Raw genomic sequence first — 27370 nt, forward strand, 5'->3', positions numbered from 1 at the left:
AGTGCAGTGTAGGTTCAGCAGGTTAATTCCCGGGATGGCGGGACTGACATATGATGAAAGAATGGGTCGACTGGCCTTGTGTTCACTGGAATTTAGAAGGATGAGAGGAGATATTATAGAACCATATAAAATTCTTAAAGGATTGGACAGGCTAGATGCAGGAAAAATGTTCTCAATGTAGGGGGGAGTCCAGAACCAGGGGTCATAGTTAAAGAATAAGGGGTAGACCATTTAGGACTGAGATGAGGAAAATCTTCTTCACCCAGAGTTGTGAATCTGTGGAATTCTCTGCCACAGAAGGCAGTGGAGGCCAATTCACTGGATGTTTTCAAGAGAGAGTTAGATTTAGCTTTTAGGGCTAAAGGAATCAAGGGATATGGGGAAAATGCAGGAACGGGGTACTGAATTTAGATGATCAGGCATGATCATATCGAAAGGCTGTGCTGGCTCGAAGGGCCAGCTCTATAATTTTATGTTTCAAATTATTTTTATGTTCCAAAGTTCTGTAATGCTGTTAATTGTCATGAAAAAAAAAAACCCACCAGGCATAACACAGATCTGTTAATCTTTTACACTTTTGATTTCTGCATTGTGACCTTAACTTCAGCTCCCTCTGGAGCTTGTGAGTATTGTAAATGAATTGAATCTGGGCATTCCCAGTACATATCTTAATTGACTACAATTAAATCAGTCCACAAAACAAAATGCAGCAACTTTTGAATAGTTTCATTAAATAAGGATACGAGTCAGATTGCAAATAGAAAAGGAAAATGCCAAACTAGTTCAATAAGGAATTGTCTTCTGAGATTGGAGTTTAATTAAGTTGTTGGAATAGGAAACGAGCAGCTCGACTCAGCGTGTGGCCTTTGGTATTCATTGCTTGGGGGAACATATTGCTGGCATTGCATGCTAAAATTGGAAAGAAATTGTGAAGGTATTCCTCCTCATCTTGGTACCATATCACTAACCTCTTATCCTGAAATAATGCCCTCTCATGCTGGCATCTCCATCCTGTGGAAACATTATCTTAGAATTCCCATATCAATGTATCACAGTATCTCCGTTTCCCAATGGGATTCCTTTCAACTCCAGTGAACATTGGCTAATCCTACTCAACTGTGCCCCATAAAAAAATCCCCTCGTTCCTGGAATCAATTTGATGAATCAACACTGCACCAATTTCAGGCTATGCTTAACTTTCTTTTTGGTGTAGAGCCCAAAACTGCAGTGATCCTAAAGAGCTTTCGTGAAAACCTGTGCAATCAAATAGAGGTTTCCTTATTCCATACTCCAGTATGTACAATCGATAGCTTTCACCTTGAATGAAGGTAAACAGTCATGGTCATTCTGCACACAATGAGCACGATTACAACAAGCGATATGGCCTAAGTTTCTCACGAGTGAGGAAAAAAAACACAAGATAAAAACTCGAGCTGCAACAAGCAAGAATGTTAGGAGAGCATGGTAGCATTTTGGTGATTTCAGTTTGGAGATTTAACTAAAACTGCACAATATTGCAAGATGAATAAAACATTGACGTGACGTAGTAAGATTTGTCTAATAACTCCCAACTAATTGTAAATTTGTGGTATTATGTTTAGTATTTGGTGATCAGCTGAGATTGCACTACATCTTGCAAAGCCAGCAGTTCCTTCGTAAACAGAAAGATCTAGGTGTTCATGTACACAAATCACTGGAAATTAGTATGTTGGTGCATCAAGTATTCAGGAAGGATTAAATATCACCAGCAACTTGTCCTGGACTAGCCATATCGAAGCAATTAACGAAACCACACCGATGCCTCTACTTCCTTGGAAGGTTTATGAAGTTTGGCATGTCCCCAACAACTCTCACCAACTGCTGCAGATGCACCATAGATAGCATTTTATTGGGATGCAACAGAGCATGGTTTGGGAACAGCTCCATCCAAGGCCACGAGAAATTACGGAGAATTGTGGATGCAGCCCAGACCATCACATACACCAACCTCCCTTCCATTGAATCCATCTACACTTCACACTGCCTAAGCAAGGCCAGCAGCACAATCAAGAATGAGTCTCATCCTGGACACTCCCTCTTTTCCCTTCGAGCAAGAGGCACAGAGTGTGAAAACGCATTTCTCCAGATTCAGAGACAGTTTCTTCACAGCTCTTATTAAGCACTTAATCATATGTTGATAGTAGCTCAACAACGATAGAGCTACTATCTACCTCAATGAAGACCATTGGACTATCTTTAATCGTAATTTACTGGACTTTATCTTGCACTAAATGTCATTCCCTTCATCATGTATCTGTACACTGTGGATGCTGGATTGTAATCATGTATTGTCTTTCCGCTGACTGGTTAGCACGCAACAAAAAGCTCTTCACTGTACCTTGGTACACGTGACATATAAACTAAACTGTGGGCTTTGATTTAAAGAGGATTTCAGAAAAAGCATAACAATATCTGGCTCCAATTATATGAGGCAGCAGTAACGTTCCAGCTGGAGTCTTGTGTTCTGGACTGATCTCAAAGATATTCTTGCAACAGAGAAGTGCAGCAAAGGGTCACCATACTAATTTGTGGGATGGCAGGTTTGTGGCGTAAAGAAGGTTAAGCAAAGTGGGCCGATGCACTCTTGAATTTAAAAGAATGAGAGGTGAAGTCACTGAAAAGTACAAACGTCGTACAGGACTTGACAAGGCAGTTGCAGCGCTGAAATTAACAGGGATCACAGTTTCAAAATAAGGAGTCAGCCATTCAAGGACAGTTGTGTGAAGAAATTCCTTCACTGACAAGATAATGAATCTATGAAGTACTTGGCCCAAGAGGTCTGTGGAGGCTCAGATGCACAGTAATAGAAACATAGAAAATAGGTGCAGGAGTAGGTCATTTGGCCCTTCGAGCCTGCACCGCCATTCAATATGATCATGGCTGATCATCCAACTCAGTATCCTGTACCTGCCTTCTCTCCATACCCCCTGATTCCTTTAGCCACAAGGGCCACATCTAACTCCCTCTTAAATACAGGTGCACAACCTTTTATCCGAAAGCCTTGGGACCAGACACTTTTCGTAATTCGGAATTTGTCGGTCTTCGGAATGGAATTTTTTTAGCGTAGATTTTAATGGCTGGCTCAGTGGTAGAGTGCTCGGCTCATATCCGCAAGGTCGCGAGTTTGCGCCTTGATCCCGGCAGTTCCTCGGTCGCGAGTTTGAGTCTTCAATGTAGTTTTTTCTTGCAGAATAAATGTCTGTATGAAATGCAGTGTGTTGAATGAATTCCTGAATTTATAAATGTGACCGCAGCATTGAATCACCTCTCGCACTCATGTCACGTTAGCGGGGCTACATGCCCTTAGGCGGCCTAAGGCGACATTTTCACACTCTTATATCCGTGTGCAGCAGAGGCGACGTGCGTTTGGCGCCAAACGTGAGCTTTGGTGTGCAGACGACATCCTGGAAAAAATGTCCGGTTTCTTCCAGGTAGGCGATATACCCTCCCGGGCAATGTACCCTCCACTTCTCTTTTATGAAGGGGATTTAGTTCCCCTTTCTTCCAGGACCGACCGGAGGTTCCGCTGTCACCTTTGCGGGCCGCCCTCGGTGAACGTCCTGTCTCCCTGTCCCTGGGATAGCATGGGGCGATCAAACAGCACAATACCCCCCTCCCCCTCCAACTCCAGAGGAATCCGCTCCCCGATGGGCCGCTACGGCGACAAGTGGCAGTTCGCCCACAGCCCGAGCTGCGCGACCCCAAGAACAAGACGTACCTTGCACACCATCAGCTTCTGCCCATACGGGGAGCGTGTTCCTCTGGAGTTGGAGCGGGGCTGGGCTGGAGTTGCTGATCTGGGATCTCCGTGCTTGCAGTGGGCCTGGGGGTCGGTGTCCCGATGAGGGGGCTGTGGGCGAACTGCCACTTGTCGCCGTAGCGGCCCATCGGGGAGCGGCTTCTGGTGGTCCTGATGTCTCCGGCCAGTTTGCAGTTTTCCTCTGGAGTTGGAACGGGGCTGGGCTGCTGCTGGCTGTGGGTCTCTGGGATCTCCGTGCTTGCAGTGGGCCTGGGGGTCGGTGTCCCGTTGGTCCTGACGTCTCCGGTGACTGGCACTGACCTGCTAGCATCGCCGACATGAAGACAGTGCATAGCCCCCGCGGCGGTGCAATGGGCGGGGAGCTGGAGAGGGGAGGGAAGGGGTCACACACATGGCCGGGAAGCAGAGGGGTGTAGGTGGGGTGAAACTGAAGGCAGCGACAATCTGCTGCTGCTGCCTGCCCGCTGAGTTTAAAAGTTCCCACGCAAGACTCACGATACACTGTGTATCGTGCTACCGTGGGAACTTTTTAACTCAGCGGGCAGGCAGCAAAAATGTAAAAAATGTTTTTTTCTCATCTCAGTCCTAAAAGATTTCCCCTTTATCCTTAAACTGTGACCCCTTGTTCTGGACTTCCCCAACATCAGGAACAATCTTCCTGCATCTAGCCTGTCCAACCCCTTAAGAATTTTGTAAGTTTCTATAAGATCCCCCCTCAATCTTCTAAATTTTAGCGAGTACAAGCCGAGTCTATCCAGTCTTTCTTCATAAGAAAGTCCTGACATCCCAGGAATCTGGTGAACCTTCTCTGTACTCCCTCTATGGCAAGAATGTCCTTCCTCAGATTAGGAGACCAAAACTGTACGCAATACTCCAGGTGTGGTCTCACCAAGACCCTGTACAACTGCAGTAGAACCTCCCTGTTCCTATACTCAAATCCTTTTGTTAATGAAGACAGGATCAATGGAATTTTAGATATTAAAGAGATGTGAGATTGGCGCCGCAGTGGGACAGCCCCTTAAACTCGATGGGCCAAATGGCCTAATTCTACTCCTATCATTAATGATCTTATGACCTTATGAATGGTGTTCGTTATTGTCGATTGTCCGCTATAACCGAGTAAGGGATTGGCATTGTATAAGTTGCAGGCACAAAGGCACTGCTGGTTAATAATTTCTCACCAGAGATGCTGTCTGACCCGCTGAGTTAAGGGGCTGTCCCACTGTGGTGACCTAATCTGCAAGTTCAGAAGAGTTTGTCCTTGACTCATACTCGCAACATGGTCGACACGAGGTCCTAGGAGGTCTTTGTAACTCTCCTTCATGCTCGAGAGTAGTCCCCACGTACCCGAGGCCTCAGCTAGGTCGCGGCGTATTTTTCAACACTTTGAAAAATGCCCACGAGTAAAAAAATGTCGCAATGGAATAAATCGTAACTCGTAGGTTTAGTAGAAGTAGGTCGTAGTAGGTCGGCATGTTATTCGTAGGTAATCGAAGGTAGTCGAAGCCAGCCGAAGCTAGTCTTTAACATAGTTGAAGGAGGTCTTCTACATACTTGAAGGAGGTCTTCAACATGACATTTTTTCAAACTCTCCTAAACTCTTCAATTAGGTCGCCGCAGTGGGACAGCCTCTATATACTCCAGCATTTTTTGTCTATCTTCGGTGTAAACCAGCATCTGCAATTCCTTCATACATAAACCTATTCAACTGTGCCACACACCTCCTTCGACTCTCAGAAGGATGAATTTTCTTTCCTGAATCCAAAGAGATCTACACTAGCAGTAATGTCTTTCATGATTTCTTATGCCTCTCAGAATTCCACTCTTTTCCAGTATACATCATGAACCAGGCCCGTACGAAGCTTTTCAAAAAGGGGGGTGGCATGACAGAATTACAAAAAACCTAATGTGAAATAATGTGCGCGCTGCGCACATCACGAGCGCGAAGCGTGAAGTCCCTCGATTGCAGGGTCCAGGGCCCGCTTAAGGGCCCTGGAAGATCAGGGGTTTTAGATGCTTTCTGATGCATTCTGCGCCTTATTTTGGAGCATTTTTGCACCAAATTTATTACCAATATTTCAGAAATTAACAGGAATCTGAGAGGTAGCTTTTTCACACAAAGGGTGCTGGGTGTATGTAACGAGCTGCCAGAAGAGGTAGTTAAGGCTGGGACTATCCTAATGTTTAAGAGACATTTGGACACGTACATGGATAGGACAGATTTAGATGGATATGGGCCAAACGCGTGTGAGTGGGACTAGTTTAGATGGGACATGTTGGTCGGTGTGGGCAAGTTGGGCTGAAGGGCCTGTTTCCACACTGCATCATTCTATGACTAAAAAGTGAAGAAGAAAAATGCATGTAGATAAGTAGAGCAGATTTGAAAGAGGAGTGAAGGCAGAGTGAGGTTTATGGGTGGAAAGGAACATAGGAAAGGAGGGGGGAGAGTGGACTTGGGCAGATGGGTGAAGGGAAAATAGTCACAAAGTGCTGGAGTAACTCAGTGGGTCAGGCAGCATCTGCGGAGAATATGAATAGGCGACGTTTCACAGAGTGCTGGAGTAACTCAGTAAGTCAGGCAGCATCTCTGGAGAAAAGGTATAGATTATATTTTGGGTCAAGACCGTTCTTCAGTAATATTCATGATGTGGCATGCATAGACATTCCTGCATGTTACCCAAACCATCGTGAGCTACTTTGTTACGGTGCTTGCCCTCTCCTATAACGTCTCTGTTGCCTTCGGTGATGCAGGACAGGACACAAGCTTTGGGGCACAGTGTGAAGCTGTTGCCGTCTGTCCCAGCCTGGTAAAAACCTGGATGGAGTGGATTTGGATAGGTTGTTTCCACTACTGGGAGAGCCTAGGACCAGTGGCCACAGCCTCAGAATTAAAAGACATTCCTTTAGGAAGGAGATGAGCAGGAATTTCTTAAGTCAGAGGGTGGTGAACTGTGGAATTCATTGCCACAGACAGCTGTGGAGGCCAAGTCAATGGACATTTTTCAGGAGGAGATTGATAGATTCTTGATTGATACAGGTGTCGGAGGCAATGGGGAGAAGGCAGGAGAATGGGTTTGAGAGGAAAAGATAGATAGAGTTATAGTGTGATACAGTGTGGAAACAGGCCCTTCGGCCCAGCATGTCTCATCTGCACTAGTCCCACCTGCCCACGTTTGATCCATATCCCTCCGAATCTGTCCTATCTATGTACCTGTCTAACTGTTTCTTAAATGTTGTAATAGTCCCTGCCTCAACTACCTCCTCTGGCAGCTTGTTCCATACACCTACCACCCTTTGTGTGAAATACATACCCCTCAGATTCCTATTAAATCTTTTGCCCTTCACCTTAAACTTAAGTCCTCTGCTCCTCGATTCACTTACTCTGGGCAAAAGACTCAACCATATCTATCCAAATCATGATTTTATACACCTCTATTAGATCATCCCTCATCCTCCTGTGCTCCATTAAATAGTCCCAGCCTACTCAACCTCTCCCTATAGCTCTGGCCCTCTAGTCCTGGCAACATCCTCGTAAATCTTCACTGTACCCTTTCCAGTTTGATGACATCTTTCCTATAACATGGTGCCCAGAACTGAATACAATACTCTGAATGCGGCCTCACCAACTTCTTATGCAACTGCAACATGACCTCCCAACTTCTATACTCAGCCTGACCCGCTGAGTTGCTCCAGCACTCTGTGAAACGTCATAGAACAGGGCAAGATTTGCAAGTTTGCTGATGATACAGAAGTGAGTGGTTTTGCAGATAGTGAAGATGGTTGTGAAAGATTGCAGCAGTATCTGGATCAATTAGCCAGGTGGGCAGAGGAATGGTTGATGGTTGCATGGTTCCTTGAAGGTCGTGTCGCAGGTATATCAGGTGGTCAAAAAGTATTTTGGCACTTTGGCCCTCATCAGTCAGAGTATTGAGTATAGAAGTTGGGAGATCTTTCCCTCTCAAACCCATTCTCCTGCCTTCTCCCCATTACCTCCGACACCCGTATCAATCAAGAATCTATCAATCTCCTCCCAGTGGGGGTGGCGGTGCTGGCGTGGGCCCAATGGGGGTGGCGTGGGCCCAGCGGGGGTCAGTGGGAGTGGCGTGGGTCCAGCGGTGGTGGTGTGGGCCCAGCGGGGGTGGCGTGGGCCCAGCTGGGGTGGCGTGGGCCCAGCTGGGGTGGCGTGGGCCCAGCGGGGTTCAGCAGGGGTGGTGTGGGCCCAGCGGGGGTGGCGTGGGCCCAGTGGGGGTCAGTGGGGGTGGCGTGGGCCCAGCGGGGGTGGCATGGGCCCAGCGGGGGTGGCGTGGGCCCAGCTGGGGTGGTGTGGGCGGGAGATGGCTTGGGCCCCGGCGGCAGGGGGAGGCGAGGGGAGCGGCCCCTGCCGCAGCGGCGTCTGGCGTTGGGGTTACAGCCGCTGGGTTCAGATTCAGCCACTCCCGCCCGGTGACGGGATAACGGAGAACTGGCCGTTTCCAAAGTGGAAACGCTGATTTTTATCCCCCGATTTAAAAAAAAAAATTGCCCCCGATTTTTTTTTTTTTCTTAGTCTGGGGGGAAAAATGGGGGGGTGTGGGGTCGCACCCAACGCACCCCCCCTTCGGATGGCCATGTGAACGTCCAGTCTGGGAACAACATGTAGTAAATTGAGCAATGGCTTTTCGGTCATTCTCGAGTTAAGTGCCACCAGTTTGGGACATTTTACTGGATTTGGGGGCAGAGAGAAGGGTCGAAGAGGAGTCCACGGATGAGTCATGGAACCAATTTAAAGACGAGCCTTTGGGGAAAATAATGTGGAAGCAAATGGGAAAAAGGAGGTGCATGCATGTACATTAGCATTCATAGTAAAAGGATTTGAGTATAGGAGCAGGGAGGTTCTACTGCAGTTGTACAGGGCCTTGGTGAGACCACACCTGGAGTATTGCGTACAGTTTTGGTCTCCTAATCTGAGGAAAGACATTCTTGCCATAGAGGGAGTACAGAGAAGGTTCACCAGAATGATTCCTGGGATGGAAGGACTTTCATATGAAGAAAGACCGGATAGACTCGGCTTGTACTCGCTAGAATTTAGAAGATTGATGGGGGATCTTACAGAAACTTACAAAATTCTTAAGGGGTTGGACAGGCTAGATGCAAGAAGATTGTTCCCGATGTTGGGGAAGTCCAGAAGAAGGGGTCACAGTTTAAGGATAAGGGGGAAGTCTTTTAGGACCGAGATGAGAAAAAAAAATATTCACACAGAGAGTGGTGAATCTGTGGAATTCTCTGCCACAGAAAATAGTTGAGGCCAGTTCATTGGATATATTTAAGAGGGAGTTAGATGTGGCCTTGTGGCTAACGGGATCAGGGGGTATGGAGAGAAGGCAGGTACAGGATACTGAGTTGGATGATCAGCCATGATCATAGTGAATGGCGGAGCAGGCTCGAAGGGCCGAATAGCCTACTCCTGCACCTTTTTTCTATGTTTCTATGCACGTGTGTCTGTGTATGTCTGCGTGTGTGTCTGTGTGTGTCTGTGTGCACGTGTGTCTGTGTGCGTGTCCATCAAAATTACACATTTCATCTAAATATAATGGAAAGAAAATTCCACACTTCATCCCCCTCTCACTGTGTTTTTTTTTAACTCCCTTTCAATCACCCAGCAATCTACTGCAGTATCTATGTAATTAAACTACAGTTAGATGTGGCATAATCATCAGTGGCCAACAAAACAGAGGGCTGTCTACAATAAGAATAACATTGTTTTTAATTATATATATATATATATATATATATATATAGTTCATGAAAGAGTTATCTGAAAATTTTTAACCCCATGCCACATACATTAAAGATTACTTGCCAATCATTTGATCTATCTTTCATTTTAACCATTTGGTCCATGGTATCCTGAACTAATTTATGCAAGAATAATTTTACAGCTTTCTCCAGCATCTACAAATGATCCAGTAGTCATCTGCCGATAAACAGACTTAATGTCCACATTCAGAGACCAACAGCATGTACAGCAGCTGTTGGAGATGTGGATCAGACGCACTTTGAGGACTGAAATGGAACATCACAAGAGCTACTCTAGGTGGACAGTGATACTTTAGCATTGGTTTGGAGAAACGTAAATGTGAGAAACTACATTGAACTGTTGTATTTATGAGTAACCTGTTTTCTAAAGAAACAACTGGCATGTAAGAGCGTCATCACGGGTCATGTTTGGGTTACATGAACTTGTTTTTCTACCTTTAGTTAAAATAATAAACTAAAAAATAAATTACATTAAAACAATTATCATAAATTCTCATAAATAAGTGAAAAAAAGCTGATGGTGAAAAGAATCAGTGACAGTTTCAAACAATAGGATTTACATCATTTCCACACATTTTCACAAATTAGGCTGCAGCAGAATTGTAGGATTTTGCTGGCTGAGTAACTTTAGAAATAATGTCTGCATAAACAGACAAAGCTATTAAACTGGTCACATCCAGTAGTGCCAGGCTTTGTGCATATATGCTGCAAATTCTTTAAAGGACAGCACTACTGGGATAAGTGGAGTTAATGTAAAGTACTTATCTTCTTACACGTCCCAGAGCATTTCATTTTTAAACAGACTTCTAAGAATGGATAATAATTGGTAGTCAAAGGACATCTTCATAAAACCCAAATGAATAATGTTTCATTGAAGTGAAACAGACCAGTGCCAGTAATGTCAGGTAGGAGATCTACCTGGAGGATGTTCACTAGTCAGAGATTAGTCTGTTTACAACACTGCATGGCGACCGGTGAATGTACTCCAGGAGGATACTCCTGTCAGCAGTGTCCCCGTTTCACCGAGATGTCAGTCAGCAGAGCTCTACAAAGAAGCCCGAGCCTGTGCATCATACAGTGCCGGGACTTCTTGAAGTGCTCTGGGACGCCGAAGCGTTGCAAGTGCATCTCTCCACGGCACTGCCATCCTTTAAAGGAGCAAACAGCACGTTTCAATTTGGTATTGCCAGTTGAATCCTTAACAGCTTAAAAAAACTTAAACCAGGAAAAGAACTAGCACAGTTATTTGACAATAAACTAAACAGTGCAAAAAAAACACCAGGTCAAGAATGCAATTGTAGTTGTAGGTACAACAAGGTGTGCAGAGTTAGAAGCAGGTGGGACAGTGCTGGAGAGGCCCATGCTGGAAGGTTAGAGCGGGAGAGTGAGTTGCAGACAGTGCACGCTGGTGGTGTGCAATGTAAGGTTTATGCTGCAGAAGCAGAGGCTCCGCGCTGCCGCTCTGTGACACTCACCCAGTGTGAGGGGGCAACGAGGACAAGCCGGGCTTACAGCTCACTTCACCCACCCTCCACGGTCTCTCTGGCTATGGGCCAAGTCAAGACTCGCCGGGAAGTCCCGCCTTCGCAGCGACTGGTTGCAGACAGTGGCCGCTCCAATCCTCCCTCCCTCCCTCCCTCCCTGATCAGCCCGCTCAAACGCACACACTCTGCCAAATATCCCAAATAGTGCAGAGAGGCTAGTGCTGAGGGGAAAGAAGTTTAAAGCAAAGATCCTATCTGCTATAAGATCTTTGGTTTAAAGGCTGTTTCAGCCCAGAGGAGGCTGGTTGTCACATGACACCATTCTTAAAGAAGTAACAAGGTTAAAGCCAGCACCATTGCTTACTCTGTGTCGGAAGGAACTGCAGATGCTGGTTTAAACCGAAGATAGACACAAAATACTGGAGTAACTCTACAGGACAGGCAGCATCTCTGGAGAGAAGGAATGGGCGACGTTTTGGGTTGAGACCCTTCAGACATTACATTTACTCTGATCCCACTTCTGTAAAGAACATGATGCACAGAATCTCTTGCTAGATGCACAGAGACATGCCCAGAATAGGTGAATCGGGGACCAGATGGCATGGGTTTAAGATGAAGGGGGAAAGATTTAACAGGAATCTGAGGGGTAGCTTTTTCACGCAAATGGGTGGTGGGTGTATGGAACACGCTGCCAGAGGAGGTAGTTGAGGCTGGAACTATCCCAACGTTTAAGAAACAGCTAGACAGGTACATGGATAGGACAGGTTTGGAGGGATATGGGCCAAATGCAGGCAGGTGGGACTAGTGTAGCAGGGACATGTTGGCCGGTATGGGCAAGTTGGGCCGAAGGGCCTGTTTCCATCACTTTATGACTATAACATCCAGAAATTAATCAATGAATTTACAAATCTTGCAGATTTAACTGGATATATGAATTTTCTGTGAACTTAATGGTGCCAGGGCACATGTGTTGGGTTTCTACATGTGCCAGTTGTTGGGGCTCAGTGATACTACATTCATAGTCACAAACAGCACAGCAAAGACCTTTCTGTACTAACTTCATTTTCCAAAGCTCAATCTGTGGCCTTCCGTGCAATGACATTTCAAATGCTCATATCAATACTTCTTAAAATTTGTGAGATATCTACTCCCCTCCACCACTCCATTAGCCAATGTATTCCAGATTTCAACCACACGCTGTGTCAAAAAAAAGCACTTCTCTCTAAATCTTCATGCCTTCATATCTTGAACCTATAAACTCTTGTTATAATCACCTCAAGCAATAGTGAGTCTGAAGAAGGGTCCTGACCCGAAACGTCACATATCCATGTTCTTCAGACATGCTGCCTGACCCGCTGAGTTACTCCAGCATTTTGTGTCTATCAAGATGTAGTCACGTCTGCTCAGATGAAAACATTCTCCCTATCTATACCATTTTGTGTACCTCAATCAGCTTCCCTCTCAGCCTTCTGTACTCCAAAGAAAACCAAACAGTCAAAGACATTTTTCCTCATAGTTAAACCGCTCCATCCCAGGCAGCATTCTGATGTATTTCCTGTGCACACTTTTTAGTGCAATCTTATCCTTCCTATAGTGTGACAACCAGAATTTCCACTTTGGTCACCAATGGGACCTAATGGTGTCTCATCATGTCTCTTTTAACAAGTTAGGGGACATACTTCAGAAACATCCTTTCGCCTGCTTTTAAAGAGATAGTTGATGTTTTGTTTAGTTTAGTTTAGAGATACAGTGCAGAAACAAGCCCTTCGGCCCACCGAGTCGATGCCAATCAGCGATCCCCGTACACTAGCACTATCCTACACATTAGGGACAATTTACAATTTTTACCAAAGCTATTTAACCTACAAACCTGTACATCTTTGGAGTGTGGGAGGAAACTGGAGCACCCGGAGAAAACCCACGCAGTCAAAGGGAGAACATACGGACACCATACAGGCAGCACCCGTAGTCGGGCTCAAACCTGGATCTCTGGCGCTGTCAGGCAGCAACTCTACCGTTGTGCCACCATGCCACCCCATGGTAATGGTAAAGAGATGGCCAGATAGAGATCCTGCACCAGTCCTGACATGCCACAAAACTAGCCATTGCAGTTCAATTAACAAGTACTTTTAAATATCCCATCATTGCAGCAGATGGCAGGAATGAGATAAGCAGTCAATTCTTCACTCAGTAGTAGAGCTAATAGGACTTGATGTTTTAATCCCTGTAATAAGTCGGCACTCTTGCTATTTGCAGTGATTGGAGTGGTGAAAGGTAGGGTAGGTATGTCATCGGAGTCATCAGGTGGGCACCCTCCTTCTTTGACGTTTCATTGATAAGCCCACAACATCTCCAGAGGGCTCAATGGTGATACCTGGCGTCCCAGGTACACCCCCCCCCCCCCCCCCCCCCCCCCCTCTCAATTCCATACCCTCCTGTCTTCATCTTGCAGCCCAATTGTTGTCTCTCCTTTTGATCCAAATCCAATTGCTGCTTTTTTCTGCAGAATTTGATAATGATTTGATTGCTTGTTGGAGGGAGCGACCCCTCACCCCCATTTTCTTTAATAGCCTGGTCATAGATGTAGCAACAAATCCCCTGCATCCCACTTCGACAGGGAAAATCTTGGTCTTCCAGCCATTCTGGGAAGCTTCAGTTGCCAGTTCAGAGTACTTGGTCTGCGGAGTACTTGGTTTTTAGAGGATAGTGAATTATTTGCAGGCATTTGGTATATTCTAAGGGCCCTATGCCTCTAGGGGCGCTGCACTGGCAGCAGCCTCTACCTACAGCCTGTCTGTTATTTCAATCTTTTTTTTAATTTTTAGTTAGTCTAAAGTTTTGTGTTGGGGGAAACTTTTACTTTTCTATGTGGGGGAGGGGGGCAGGGTAAGGGGGAAACCGTCTCCCAGTCTCTTCCTGGCGGGGACGCGACTATTTCTCCGAGTCGCGTCCTCGCCCCCCACCTCGCGGCCTACCAGCTGGATCGGAGCGGCCTTTCCTGCCGGGGACCGGGAACCGGACCAGGGCTGCTACAGCGGCGGCGCAGCGCTGGAGTCACCGCGGAGCGGGCGATGCCTACCTGGGTCGCCGTTTGGAGCTCTGTAGCGTTGGGCCGCTGCTCCAACATCGTGGAGCTCTGGTGCGGAGAGCTTCCAACGCGGGCGGCGCTGACCGTCATCGTGGAGTCCTGGGGCGCCTTGCAGAGGGTCTACAGCAGCAGGTCTCCACCCGGCACGGCCTACGGACTTTGGAAGCCGCCGACTCCGGTAGGAGGGGGCCGACTCTGGTGTCCACGCCGCTGAGGACGTCCCGCAGCCCCGACGTCGGACTTACAACACCCCGGCGAGCGGGCCTGAACATCGGGCCGCCCGTAGCGGCAACTGCGGAGGGCACGGGGAGGCCCTGACCACGGGGAACAATGGAGGAAGAGACTGACTTTGGGTGCCTTCCCACACAGTGGGAAACTCTGATTCTGCTGTGTGGGGATGTTTTATGTTAAATTCTATCGTGTGTGGTGTCCTTTATTTTTATTGTATGGCTGTATGGGAATTTCATTTCACTGTGCCATCTGGCACATGTGGCAATTAAATCTATCTTGTATCTTGTATTCAAGAAAAAGATCATTGGATTTTTGGAAGGTACACAAAAATGCTGGAGAAACTCAGCGGGTGCAGCAGCATCTATGGAGCATCTATGGAATTTTGGATATTAAGCGAACTAAAAAATAGGCATCAGTGCAAGAAAGTTATTCTGATGTAAAATATCAACTCTAACATTAAATAGTGGAGCAGGCCGATTGGTGGAGGTTGGCAAATGCCCAAGTGTTGGTTCTATTTCTTCTGTTGCAGATCTTGAGTTCTCAGATTGAGACTATTGTGGTGTCATACTGTTACACAGCATGGAAATAGGCCCTTTGGCCCATCTCATCCTTACCTACCAATGTGCTTTCCTAAGCTAATCCACTGTGCCACTTTTGGCTCTCTGCCATAAACCAACTTCCTTCAGCAATAGAGACCAAAACTGAAAACTGTCCTCCGGCCATGCCCTCTTATGCAAAGGCACCACACTGCCATCCACGCAATTTGATTGTTTTCTTTACCAAGTATAAAAATTGTACATAACATCTCACCCTCGTATGTGGCCATTTAGTATGAAATTCACATGGTCCCCATACCCATAACCCCTGACACCCATACTAATCAAGAATCTGTCAATTTCCGCCTTAAAAATACACAAAGACGGCCTTCACAGCGGTCTGTGACAATGAATTCCACAGGTTCATCAACCTTTGACATAAGAAATTCCTCCTCATCTCCTCTTTAAAGGCACATCATTTTATTCTGAAGCTATGGCCCCAGATCATAGTCTCTCCCACTAGTGGAAACATCCTCTCCACATCCACTCTACCCTGGCCTTTCACTATTCGGGAAGTTGCAATGAGGTCAATGGAATCATAGTTCCCTGAAATTGGCAACACAGGTAGACAGGGTGATAAAGAAACCATTCGGAGGCTATTCAAAGATAAGATGAATATTCACAGTCTTTTCCCCAGGGTTGGGGAGTCTAAAACCAGAGAGGATAGATTTAAGATGAGAGGGGAAAGATTTAAATGAGACCTGAGGGGTGACCTTTTTGCACAGAGGCTGGTGGGTATATGGAAAGAGCTGCCTGAGGAAGTGGTAGAGGCAGGTACAATTATCACATTGGAAGACACTTGGACAGGACAGGTATATGGAGAGGAAAGGTTTGGAGGAATATGGGCCAGGTATAGGTGTGTGGAACTAACTCACTTAGGCAATTTGATCGACATGCTGAAAAACATGCTTTCATGCTGCATAACTCAATGACTAAGCTAAGCCACTTCTGCGCATTCTCCACCAACTTGAATGACCTCTTAAGTTATCCCTTAACATCCTAAATCCTTTATACAGAATGTGGCTCACTGGGCCATAATTTAAATATACAGTAATTGGCCCTTATGGAACAAAAAAAGGTTCTATTTACTTGTAGCCAAACAATTTAATTAGTGATGGGATCTATCAGCCTCCCAGTTCAGCCTTCTTGGATGGAAAGTGTCAGAGCCTGAAGCCTTTTTAACCACCTGCTTTCCAAGGCTTTTGTTCTTGCTTTCTCCTGTAATAAGTAAAGATTACCAATCTTCTCTCTCACCCTTTGAACCTGGGCAGTTTCTCCATCTTCCATTAAATAATGATTTAGTAATTTTGACACTATTTTTCTTCAACTTCCATCTCTTCACTGCTAGTGGTTGTTGACTGAGCATTCTTTCGTACCTCATATACTCCTGCCTTATACAATGAGCACTCTGCTATTGTTCTTTTATGTTTTAATCTATATTCCTGGCACGTTTCCTCTTTATGTCTCATCAGTTTCTTAGTCTATATCTGCTCATAGTTCTCCCAGTTCACTTTCTTCCCTGTTTGAAAATTATATGAAAATCCTGACTGTCTATTGCCTTTCTTATCACCTGTGTCAATTTTACTTTCTTGTATGGCTTGTAACATATTTTTTAGAGTAATGTCCCCCCATTTTCTCATCAGATCCTGCCTTTCAATACAGATCATCCCTTTTCACTTCTTTCAGGATATTGATTTTGCTAACTTTAATTTTATAGCAATTTTTTATGATAGCAGTTCTAATTTCCATTACCGGTTTATTATCTCTGAACCCAAGATACTTCCATTCTTAACAGTTATCACTCTCTTCTCATTCATATGTGGCAATTTGAAACTGCTTTACTTAGGAGGAAAAAGATAAACCATTCAGCCCTTTAAATCTTCCACTCTTTGGGGAGATTTGGCTGATTAGTATTTGTTCTCAGTGACCTCATGTCTTGACTTCATGTTAGACAATAGACAATAGACAATAGGTGCAGGAGTAGGCCATTCGGCCCCTCGAGCCAGCACCGCCATTCAATGTGATCATGGCTGATAATCCTCTATCAGTACCCCGTTCCTGCCTTCTCCCCATATCCCCTGACTCCACTATCTTTAAGAGCCCTATCTAGCTCTCTCTTGAAAGTATCCAGAGAACCGACCCCCACCACCCTCTGAGGCAGAGCATTTCACAGACTCACAACTCTCTGTGTGAAAATCTGTTTCCTCATCTCCGTTCTAAATGGCTTACCCCTTATTCTTAAACTGGGGGCCCTGGTTCTGGACTCCCCCAACATCGGGAACATGTTTCCTGATGCTAGCGTGTCCAAACCCTTAATAATCTTATATGTTTCAATAAGATATCCTCTCATCCTTCTAAACTCCAGAGTATACAAGCCCAGCTGCTCCATTCTTTCAGAATATGACAGTCCTGCCATCCCGGGAATTATCCTTGTAAACCTACGCTGCACTCCCTCAATAGCAAGAATATCCTTCCTCAAATTAGGGGACCAAAACTGTGCACAATACTCCACTAGGTCTCACTAGGGCCCTATACAACTGCAGAAGGACCTCTTTGCTCCTATACTCAAATCCTCTTGTTATGAAGGCCAAGAGGATTTCGCTTTTTTCACTGCCTGCTGTACTGAATGCTTACTTTCATTGACTGATGAACAAGGACCCCCAGATCCCATTGTACTTCCCCTTTTCCCAACTTGACACCATTTAGATAATAATTTGCCTTCCTGTTTTTGCTTCCAAAATGGATAACCTAACATTTATCCACATTAAACTGCATCTGCCATGCATCTGCCCACTCACCCAACCTGTCCAAGTCACCTTGCATTCTCATAGCATCCTCCTCACAGTTTACACTGCCACCCAGCTTTGTGTCATCTGCAAATTTGCTAATGTTCTTGTATACCCTATTATTGCAAAATTCCACCCATCACAGAATTCAAGTTATTAATTGAACTAGCAACTGTGGAAGAGAGGTCAGCAATGCATGGAGTATACCCCGACTCCTTTACTGAACGGCCTGAGTTTTATGCTTCTGTCACTTGGCAGTAGTTTCTCTATCAAGTGGATAAAGTTCCTCATATCTATCCCCTCACCAATTTTATTAAAATTTCCACTCACAACCTCCATTTTAAGATTTAGAGAATTCAAGGATAATAACCTGTGTACATGGCGGCACAAGGGACCATAGATGCTGGAGTCTTCAACAAAAACAACTGCTGGAAAAACTCAGCAGCTTAGGCAGAATCTGTGATGTGAACTGGACAGATGAGGTTTTGGGTTGAGACCCTTCCTCTGGATTGAAAGAGTGAAGGGAAGATAACCAGGAGAAGGGGGGGGGGAGGGCAGGAAGGTGGATTCAAAAACTGGCATGCGATAGGTGGATCCAGGTGAGGGGAGGTGTATTGGTTGATGGAGTCAGCTGGGGAAATGAGGGGTGGGGTTAACAAAAGAGGTTGGGACGTGGTTGATGGAGATTACCAAGGGCTATGAGTAATGGAATCTGATGAGAGAGGGTGGTGGAGTATGGAAACAAGTAAAGCAGGTGGGCAAATGAGAACGGGGGGTCTGGGGGAAAGGGCCCGATGAGAGGAGAATGAGGGTATGGGTAATGGCTAGTTGGTATTGGTGAGGAGGAAGCTTTCTGAGAGAGGGAGGGTTGTTGTGGGAAAGAAGCGTATGTGTGGGAGGATCAGGGTGAATGGATGGACGAGGGGAAGGGGCAGATTATCTATGTAATATAGTCTTGTAATTAAATCCTTGGTAACAATCTGGTGAAAGGCCCTGCAGTCCTCCTGATGTAAGCATCATGTCCTTCATATCTCTAGACTCCCTCTTCCCTGATTCTCAGTCTGAAGAAGGGTATCACTCCGAAACGTTACCCATTCCTTTTCTCCAGAGATGCCGCCTGTCCTGCTGAATTACAACGGCATTTTGTGTCCATCTTGAAGTTTTATTGCAGGATATCTCAAAGTGCTTGACAGTGGCTCATGCGCTAGAGTTACTGCCTCACAGCACTAGAGACCTGGGTTCGATCCTGACTACAGTTGCTGTCTGTACAGAGTTTGTATGTTCTCCCTGTGTGGGTTTACGTCAGGTGCTCCAATTTCCTCCCGCATCCTAAAGATGTACAGGCATGTAGGTTAAGTGCCTTCTATAAATTGCCCCCGACCTGCAGGGGAGAACTAGTGTACGGGTGATCGCTGGTCGGCGCGGACTAGGTGGGCCAAAGGGTCTGGTTTCATGCTGTGTCTCTAAACTAAACTAGAAACATAGAAACATAGAAAATAGGTGCAGGAGTAGGCCATTCGGCCCTTCGAGCCTGCACCGCCATTCAATATGATCATGGCAGATCATCCAACTCAGTATCCTGTACCTGCATTCTCTCTATATCCCCTGATCCCTTTAGCCACAAGGGCCACATCTAACTCCCTCTTAAATATAGCCAATGAATTGGCCTCAACTACCTTCTGTGGCAGATAATTCCACAGATTCACCACTCTGTGTGAAAAATGTTTTTCTCATCTCGGTCCTAAAAGATTTCCCCCTTATCCTTAAACTGTGATCCCTTGTTCTGGACTTCCCCAACATCCAATCCAATCCAATCCAACTTTATTTGTTAAGCACTTTAAAACAACCAATGTTGACCAAAGTGCTGTACAGAAGAATAAACAAGACATCATAAACAGACAACATAACAGCTCACATGAGGCGCATAAATTACATATGAAATACAACAATAAATTAAAAGACATAAAACAACATCGGGAACAATCTTCCTGCATCTAGCCTGTCCAACCCCTTAAGAATTTTGTAAGTTTCTATAAGACTAAACTAAACTAAACCAAACCAATGAAACAACTATAATTATTGCTGGTGCTTCACAGTTCATGGGCTTAATCCTGACAAAAACTTAAATCCCCTAAAATCCAATGAAAACAATTCAACTTTGTTCATTTTTTCTTATCACTAATATTTTCAGAGATAGTCTGCTTCAATATGTAAGAAAAAAGTTAAAAAAAATAAAAATCTGCAATACCAATTTTTTTCCTTTTTCAACCAGTCGGCCTTGATTTGTGGTTGCCAGTGACTGGACAGTTTCCAAAAACTTTCAAACTACCTGCATCTAAATCACATTGTTTTTTTTCTTTGTTCTGTCTTCAAAGTTTAAAAAAAATCAACAAGCTTAGATTTTGCTGTCAGTGCTGTTACACTGGCAACTTATGGGAGTTAATAAATGGCGATAAATTCAAGATCAATCTGAAAGAAATTAGTGTGATAGTGGCATTATGTTTGAGCGATAGGATGAGTAATCCAAATGTCTGGACCAACAATACACTGATGTGAGCTCAAATCTAACCTTGGCAACTGTGAAATTTAAATTCAATTAATAATATGATATCAAAAGTGGTTAGCAATCATGTAATTGTCATGAAAGCTGCGGTTTAGTAATGGCTATCAGGCAAAGCCATTATTGACAAAAAGTTGCCAGATTCGGACCAGGTACATCAATGCAAAGGATAGTTCAACAAGAAGACACAAAGTGCTGAAGTATCTCAGCGGGTCAAGCAGCATCCCTGGAGAACATGCATTAGCGATGTTACAAAACTCACCTTCAGCGGCGCTGCAGTTCTGCTTTGTTCGACTTTGGTGCCTTTGAGGGGTGGGGGGCGGGTTTAAAATGCCGTTTTCTCCTGCTTATGGGAAGCGGCTTTCCTCGGGCTGCTAAGCTGCTGAAGAACAATCATTGGGACTTCCGTTCCCGATTTTTAAATTTATTTAATCGCAAGACAGTTCAATAATTACATTAAAATAAAAGGCGACTTCTAACGCCCTCAATGCCTACAACGGGACGGATCGCATGAAGGGGACAAAACATAATGTAACTCGTTTATTTTACATATAAACTTTTTTCTCGGGATGGCTTTAATCTCAGTTTCATTTGCGAAAATGTGATTTGGGCCCCATACGAACCGGCAGTGTTTTTCCTGCTGATATGGTGTTCAAATTCACCGCAAATGCAACGTTCCAATCGATCGCGTTCCAGAAAAACCCACTCGCAAGATGATTTTAATGCTTTTTTTTTGGACAATTATGTCATAAGAGCATGTAAATCGTCTATATTTGTGTTATTGTCTACACATAGTCAATATTTTTAGACTAAACTAGACTAAGTTGGGTCCCATGTTCACACGGGAGGGCTGGTCCCCCGACGCAATATTCCACCTATCCACCAATTCCAATATTGGTGGCCAGTGGTGGGGGGGGGGATTTCTGGAGCGCTGGTATGGGTGTTGTTGGCTGCAGGGACTACTGGTCTCCGGAGGGCTAGTATGGACATTGTGGGCCAAATGGATTCTTGGGGTGGCAGCTCAGTCCCTCAAGCCTGATGTGCTGGCAGCTCACTCACGGCTGGTGGGCTGGCAGTTGACACGGCTATTCCTTGTAATTCCATTTCAAGCAGAGTGCAAGGCCACCAAATTCAAATCCATTTCCCTACCATTTCAAGCAGGGTGCAAGGCCATCAAATTTGTGCAGTTTCTTACCTCTTCGAGCAGGGTGCAAGGCCATAAAATTCAAGTGCAGTTTCATACCACTTCAAGCAGGGTGCAAGGCCACCAAATTCAGGTTCAGTTTCCTACCACTTCAAGCAGGGTGCAAGGTCACTAAATTCAAGTGCAGTTTCATACCATTTCAAGAAGGGTGCAAGACCACCAAATTCAAATGCAGTTTCATACCATTTCATGCAGGGTGCAACGACACCACATTCAAATGCAGTTTCATACCATTTTGTGCAAGGCCACCACATTCAAATGCAGTTTCATACTATTTCAAACAGGGTGAAACCACCATAAAAACCACCATAACCCACACAAAACATCACACGCACAGTTCAGTAGACATTCAGTGTGCTCAGTTGATTCACAGCTCAGACAGAGTTGTGACCTCTCCCTCCCCCATCATGCAGAGACTGAGCCACACTCACACTTCCAGGTTTTATAATCACTCCCCCTCCCACCGGAAAAGGTGTGGCCTTCGTGGCGTGATTGACAGGAGAGAGATTCCCAACATTTTTAAAACACTAATAACACTTTTGTTTTTCATTGATGGGAAGAATCCTCTGCACCTGATGAGCAGAGGGGGAGGGGGGGGGCTGAGTAAGATGGCCCAAAATCACAGCCGTAAGTGGTAGCGTTTTATCTAAAATCAATATAGTGCAAACAGGAAGTTGTCAAGTTTAGACAAACAACCATTTGCATGCAGTGCCTTTATACTTCAACCCAAATCCCCCAAACAACCATTTGCATGCAGTGCCTTTTTACTTCAACCCAAATCCCCCAAACAACCATTTGCATGCAGTGCCTGTTTACTTCAAACCAACCATATTTTCATTTTCAAACCACATTAAGGGCACTCACAGTTAAGTAGACACGTGTTCAGTGTTCTTCAGAGCTCAGAGACATGTGACCCTCAGGCTTCCTCCATCTTGCAGAGACTGAGTGAGGCACACCACATCTGGGTTTTATAGACCCTCCCCCCTCCCACCAGCAGGGGCAGCAGAGGGAATGGCATTTAAAAAAAAAACATTAATATCTCTCTGATTTTTCATTGATGGGAAAAATCATCCGGACCAGGAATGCGGAGGGGGGCTCTGAGCGAGGTGGACAAAAATGACGGCCGTAGGTGGCGGCGTTCTCTCGGAAATCACAGCACAGCGAGTCAAAAGCGGTCAAGATCAGACTTTTAGTAATATACAAGGGCAGACCCCAACGCAGCTGTTCCCTACCCGTAGCCCCCACAGGAGACGTGGTCCTCCAACTCAAGCGGCTCAGGAATGAGCAGTGCGGCTGGTTTTAAATGGCGTCTTTGAGGCGAGATGCGGGCGCCAGTAGCCGTTATGGTCGTGAGTGAGTGGGGGAGGGGGGGGGGAGGGGGGGAGAAGGACTTAATGAAAAATGTGGACATAAACATAACGAAATCTAATGAGGAATGGATAGTTGGAATGAAAAGTGAAATGTCTACCGAAATGGCTGCTTCTATGGGTGAGAAGCCAGTTTATTTTTGAAATATTGAGGGGTGGGGGTGGGTGGGAGAAGGATTTGATTAAAAATGTGTACTTAAACACGACGAAATGTAATGAGGAGCGGGTACTTAGAAAGAAAAGTGAAATCTCTACCGAAATGGAAAAGATCTCGGCGATTGAGCGTCTGGATTCGGCGTGGCAATGAATCAAAGGAAGAAATGCAGCCGGCAGCCGTACATGTAAATGGATCCATTCCGATTGGACATCTGCGAGCATCGGCCATTCCGATTGGACATCTGCGAGTATTGGGCATTGTGACATCACACGATGGAACGAATCGAAAGGCAGAAAGGCAGCCGGACGGCAGGCGGCAGCCGGACGACAGGCGGCAGCCACAGAGTTTTAATAGTATACTAGACCAAGTGCAGACCCGTTGGGTCTGTTTCCCCAACGGTGTTTGGGGGGGGGGGGGGCTGAGACATCACACTCACATTAACCACCCCCCAAACACACAGGTGGGGGGAGGGGGGGGGTGAGAAGAGGGGAGGGTGGGGAGAGGAGGAGGATGAAACGGGACAGATTTGGGAGGGAAAGGAGAGCGGGGTAGGGGGTGAGAGAGGGGGATGGGGAGAGAGATGTGGGTGAGGGGGGGGGGGGTGGGGAGGGAGGGGAGGAGGGGGGGAAGGGGAGAGGGGTTTTGTGGAGAGAGGGGAAAGAGTGGGGAGGGAGAGTGGAGGGGGAAGGGGGGAGTGAAGTGAAGTGGAAGAGAGGGAGGAGAGAGGGATGGGGAGCGGAGAGAGATGTGGGGGGGAGGGATGGGGACGGAGAGGAGGAGGGAGGGGTAAGTGTGTGGAGGGAGGGGGAAGAGTGTGGAGGGAGGGGGAAGAGTGGAGGGAGGGGGAGAGAGGTGGGGGGAGAGGGGGGAAAGAGTGGGGAGGGATAGTGGGAGGGGGAGAGGTGGAAGAGTGGGGAGGGTCAGAGGGGTAGGGGGAAGGGGGTGGGGGGAGAGAGAGGGAGGGAGAGGGAAGGAGGGGGAGAGAGAGGGGTGGGGGAGGGAAAGGGGTGGTGTGAGGGAGAGAAGTGGAAGAGTGGGGAGGGATTGAGGGGTAGAGGGGTAGCGGGAGTGGTGGAAGAGAGACAGGGGAGTGGTGGAAGTGGGACAGAGGGGTAGGGGAAGGGGTGGGGGAGAGCGGGGAAGGGAGGGGAAGAGAGAGGGGTGGGGAGGGAGAGAGGTGGGGTAAGGGGATAGAAGTGGAAGAGTGGGGAGAGAGGGGTAGGGGGAGTGGTGAAAGAGGGACAGAGGGGTAGGGGGAAGGGGGTGGTGGTAGAGAGGGAAGGGGGTGGGGGAGAGAGGGATGGGTGGGAGGGGGAGAGGGGTGACGAGAAGGAAACATAGAAGCATAGAAATTAAGTGCAGGAGTAGGCCATTCGGCCCTTCGAGCCTGCACCACCATTCTATATGATCATGGCTGATCATCCACCTCAGTATCCTGTACCTGCCTTCTCTCCATACCCCCTGATCCCTTTAGTCACAAGGGCCACATCTAACTCCCTCTTAAATATAGCCAATGAACTGACCTCAACTACCTTCTGTGGCAGAGAGTTCCAGAGACTCACCACTCTCTGTGTGAAAAATGTTTTCCTCATCTCAGTACTAAAGGATTTCCCCTTTATCCTTAAACTGTGACCCGCTTGTCCTGGACTTCCCCAACATCGGGAACAATCTTCCTGCATCAGACAAATGCAATTCAGGACTTTTCTCTTCACAAGCAAAGTCAGAATGACGGTTAGTGAAGAATCCGAATAATCGCTGAGCGTTCTGATGCTGCGCGCGCCTCCTGCACCAAAGGGGGGGGGGAGCGTGTGTCGTCACACACAAAGATCTTGTAGCGGAGAGCTCCGCTATAAGATCTTTGGTCACATACTAAGCACGCGCCTCCACAAACAGATGAGCGTCTTCTTGAATGGAGAGCGCGTGGCCGCCTCCACAAACAGTCACACACACTGAGGACCCGCCCCCACAAAAAATATTTTGCGAGGAAGGGGAGGAGGAGGGTGGAGAGGGAGAGGGCGAAGGGGGGGGGGGGGGGGAGAAGAGGATGGGGGAGAGAGGTGAAGGGGGGGGAGGGGTTGGAGCGGGCGTGCATGAGTCGAGAGAAGAGAAAAGGGCAGAGAGAGAGAGAGGCTGGGACAACATCAAAAAAGCTGGATAAACTCAGCGGGTGCAGCAGCATCTATGGACCGAAGGAAAAGGGCAACGTTTTTGGCCGAAACCCTTCTTCCGGGTTTCGGCCGAAAACGTTGACCATTCAATTCGCTCCATATATGCTGCCGCATCCGCTGAGTTTATCCAGCTTTTTTTATGTCTACCTTCGATTTTCCAGCATCTGTAGTTCCTTCTTAAAGACAGAGACTGTGCACAGTAAGGGAATGAAGAGGGAGAGGGGGAAGAGTGTGGAGGGAGGGGGGGAGTGGGATGGGAGGGGGAGAGGGGTGGGGGGAGAGAGGGGAAATAGTGTGGGGGGGGGGAGAGAAGTGGTAGAGTAGGGAGGGAGGGAGGGGGAGAGGGGTAGCAGGAGTGGTGGAAGAGGGACAGGGGGAGTGGTGGAAGAGGGACAGAGGGGTAGGGAAAGGGGTGGGGGAGAGATGGGAAGGGAGGGGGAGACAGGGGTGGAGGAGGGAGAGGGGTGGGGTAAGGGGAGAGAAGTGGGAGAGGGAGGGGTAGGGGGAGTGGTGGAAGAGGGACAGAGGGGAAGGGGGCGGGGAGAGAGGGAAGGGGGTGGGGTTGAGAGGGAAGGGATGGGGGAGAGAGGGGTGAGGAGAGGGAGAGGGGGAGAGAAGGGGAGAGAAGTGGAAGAGTGGGGAGGGAGGGAGGGGTAGCAGGAGTGGTGGAGGAGGGAAGGGGGTGGGGTAGAGGGGGCGGGGGGAGAGAGGGAAGGGAGTGGGGTAGAGCGGGAAGGGGGGTGGGGGAGAGAGTGATGGGTGGGAGAGGGAGAGGGGTGATGAGAGGGAAACATAGAAACATAGAAATTAAGTAGGCTATTTGTCCCTTCGAGCCTGCACCACCATTCAATATGATCATGGTTGATCATCCAACTCAGTATCATGTATCTGCCTTCTCTCCATACCCCCTGATCCCTTTAGCCACAGGGGCCACATCTAACTCCCTCTTAAATATAGCCAATGAACAGGCCTCAACTACCTTCTGTGCCAGTGAATTCCAGAGATTCACCACTCTCTGTGTGAAAAATGTTTTTCTCATCTCGGTCGTAAAAGATTTACCCCTTATCCTTAAACTGTGACCCCTTGTTCTGGACTTCCCCAACATCTCGAACAATCTTCCTGCATCTAGCCTGTCCAACCCCTTAAGAATTTTGTAAGTTTCTATAAGATACCCCCTCAATCTTCTAAAATCTTGCGAGTACAAACCGAGTCTGGGTCTGATTCTATGGGTGAGTTTTTTTAAAAATATTTGGTGGGGGGGGGGGGGGAGGATTTGATTAAAAATGTGTACATAAACACGACGAAATGTAATCAGGGGTTTCTATAAGATCCCCCCCCAATCTTCTAAAATCTAGCGAGTACAAGCCGAGTCTATCCAGTCTTTATTCATATGAAAGTCCTGACATCACAGGAATCAGTCTGGTGAACCTTCTCTGTACTCCCTCTATGGCAACAATGTATTTGAGCATTGGGCATTGTGACATCACACGATGGAACGTTCACCATTGGCTCGGGAAATGGGTCCATTCCGATTGGACATATGTGAGCATTGGGCATTGTGACATCACACGATGGAACGTTCACCAGGGGCTGGGGCTGGTGCTGCTTCTATGGGTGAGAAGCCAGTTTATTTTTGAAATATTGGGGGGGGGGGGGGGGGGGGGGAGAAGGATTTGATTAAAAACGTGTACTTAAACACGACAAAATGTAATGAGGAGCGGATACTTAGAAAGAAAAGTGAAATCTCTACCGAAATGGAAAAGATGTCGGCGATTCTGCGTCTGGTTTCGGAGTTGCAGTGAATCAAAGGAAGAAATGCAGCCGGACGGCAGCCGGACGGATGAGACGAGAGTTTTATATATTAACTAGACCAAGTGCAGACCCATTGGGTCTGTTTCCCCAACGGCGTTTGCGGGGGGGGGGGGGGGGGTGAGAAGAGGGAGGGAGGGGAGAGGAGGAGGAGGAAACGGGATAGATTTGGGAGGGAAAGGAGAGCGGGGTAGGGGGTGAGAGATGGGGAGAGAGATGTGGGGGAGGGGGGATGGGGAAGATGGGGAGGAGGGAGGGAGGGGGAGAGGGGTGGGGAGAGAGGGGAAAGTGGGGAGGGAGAGTGGAGGGGAGAGAGAAGTGGAAG

General features: G+C 46.9%; 1 protein-coding gene across 1 annotated transcript in view; it reads right to left on the reverse strand.

The window, feature by feature from the left end:
* Positions 1-11193, reverse strand: part of mgmt (O-6-methylguanine-DNA methyltransferase) — a 339916-nt gene extending 328723 nt beyond the window's left edge. The window contains exon 1 of the mRNA XM_033033682.1: positions 11071-11193. The gene's annotated coding sequence lies outside the window, so the exon portion shown is untranslated. The remainder of the gene's footprint in view (positions 1-11070) is intronic.
* Between the last annotated feature and the right edge of the window lie 16177 nt (positions 11194-27370).

Source organism: Amblyraja radiata, chromosome 15 (genome assembly GCF_010909765.2).
Source record: "Amblyraja radiata isolate CabotCenter1 chromosome 15, sAmbRad1.1.pri, whole genome shotgun sequence".
Lineage (NCBI taxonomy): Eukaryota > Metazoa > Chordata > Chondrichthyes > Rajiformes > Rajidae > Amblyraja > Amblyraja radiata.